At 40.4% G+C, this 2,216-nt stretch overlaps 1 pseudogene; it reads left to right on the top strand.

Moving 5' to 3' along the window:
- Positions 1-396: 396 nt before the first annotated feature.
- Positions 397-2,216, top strand: part of LOC148415029 (V-type proton ATPase subunit d 1-like) — a 5,992-nt pseudogene continuing 4,172 nt past the window's right edge.

The following is a 2,216-nucleotide window of genomic DNA, read 5'->3' as shown; positions in this document are numbered from 1 at the left end:
CATTTGTTTTACAGCTTATCAAGGCTACGTAAGGGCCCATTTAGAGGTTAAAGATTTTTTTTTTTTTAAAAACTTCAAAATAATGGGAGGGGACAAAATGAAAGTTTGTTTAATCATCTGCCCTTTATGCCGTAATCGACCCATTAGTCTTAATAAAGGCTTAACAAAAAGGAGGCGCACAAAAATGAAAAGACCCAACGAAAAATTAAGAAGCTAAATTTGAAATTTATTTTCTTATTACAAAAAACTATTCTGATGAATACACACCTTAATCATGCATCTTGATGTTCAGGTTCTGTTACCCTCACAAATTAACCCTCTGAGAAATGTGGGGGAAAAACAACAAAAACATTTCAGGCCAAATGTGGAAAATCTTGTCAGGCTGAATGTGAACTCATGAATGTTAGTCAGAGTCTGAATCAGAGAGAAGATCCTTTCAAAATCACCCGTGCAGGGGAACATCATTTGAACTCCATGGAAGATGGCAGACTTTTCAGAGCTCACTTTCAACATCGACCATGGTTATCTGGAGGGTCTGGTGCGCGGACTTAAAGCCGGGCTCCTTACACAGACTGACTATCACAATTTGGCCCAGTGTGACACACTTGAAGGTGAGAGCAAGACATCTCAACACTTTGCTGCTTTCAGTCATTTTGTACCAGAAACAAATAAGAACAGCTGTGTTTATTTTGGATCTCATTGCTGTGGTTGCTTTAATATGCTCAAGGGGGACTCATATATCACATTAATTTCATTTCTAGAAGTCATTCAGTCTTTGATCAGTGAAACAAAACCAAAGAAATGTTAGTTGTCCCAATGGATTCAAGCGCGGTGGTTGAGTAGCTTTAATCGGCAGAAATTTTGCAAAATTAATTTCTATGAACACCCACTTATCTGGAGGGAAATGATCTTGAGACCCCGATTGCTGGAAATCTGCAACTTAATAAAACATACCTTTGTAGTAGTACTCCTTTGCACCTGTTCTCGGTTTTACGCAGTTACTGTGAAGGGAATCATATATTAGGTTGTTATCATTATGTGCTTATTTCTTGTCTAGAATAGTGTGCATTGCTATCCATGTGTGCAGTCATCTCGCCCCAGTCCTTCGATAAAGCTGTTGGCGCAGGAAAGTGTGAGCTGGGACCTTGGCCCAGCTGTTGGTGGCGCCCGACTGGCTCTTTTTGTTATGTCTTGTCATGTGCGATGCTTTGCTGAATGAATAAAAAGCAGGCAGGGACGCTTGAGCGACGAAAACGCTATTGGCAACGCATGAGTATGTGCGCCAAGCTTTTTTCCCTTTGCCTGGGCGGAGAAGAGTCAATCTTGGCTGGTCTGAGTTACTATTTTGCTGTTTAGCAGCTGGGCTTGTCTTAGGCTACTTTTAAGGATAACCCTGACAGTTACATAATGCAGAGATCCTTCAATAGCCCTGAGGGAGGTGGGTTGTTGAATAAAGACCAGTGGTTCTCAACACATAAAACAAAAGAGAATCAAATACTGTATTCTCAACTCAACCATATATATTTGTCAAACAAAAGTCCAATAGCTCGGCTGTTCTCAAATGAGAGTGCAAGTCCCCCTGGGGTTACATCAAGGCATTTAATGCACATTAATACATTTTAAGGCTATGACAGGAAGAGAACAGTTTTGAGTTGAGAGCAGTCACTGTCATCGAAACACACGTTGTTCTGTCTCTCTGTGAAATCTGGCCCACGAGTATCTGTAATTTGTACTTTTTAGTATGAATGTTAACATTTATGATAATATGGCCAAAATTAGTTTGTTTGTTGACCCAACAACTTTTGACTGTGGATAATATGCTGGCTAATGTTAGCATGTTATATAGTGCTGCCTTATATGCGTTTAGCTCATTAGTATTTTTTTGTCCCAGGTATATCCCTTTGGTATATGTTAGCATGTGCAATATTATTAATACTTGAGCTGAGGGTCGTTTCAAATAATAATAAAGGTAAGTGTGTTTTAAGCAGTGCTAAGAATTGTGCATTGTTTTGCTGAGCTTCCCTCTCTCTCGCAGATATGAAGCTGCACCTTGAGAGTACAGACTACGGCAAGCTGCTGTCCTCAGCCGAGGAGGACCTGACTGTCTCTCTGATGGACCGCAAACTGAGGGACAATCTTGTCACTGAATTTAACTGCCTCTGCTCTAACAGTTTGCCACCACTCTCCACCTTCCTTGACTATATAACGTATGTTAG

Source organism: Hippichthys cyanospilos, chromosome 12 (assembly GCF_059441005.1).
Source record: "Hippichthys cyanospilos isolate Australia breed blue-spotted pipefish chromosome 12, RoL_Hcya_1.0, whole genome shotgun sequence".
NCBI lineage: Eukaryota > Metazoa > Chordata > Actinopteri > Syngnathiformes > Syngnathidae > Hippichthys > Hippichthys cyanospilos.
The sequence above is the reverse complement of the archived record's forward strand: the minus strand, read 5'-3'. Positions and strand labels throughout refer to the sequence as shown.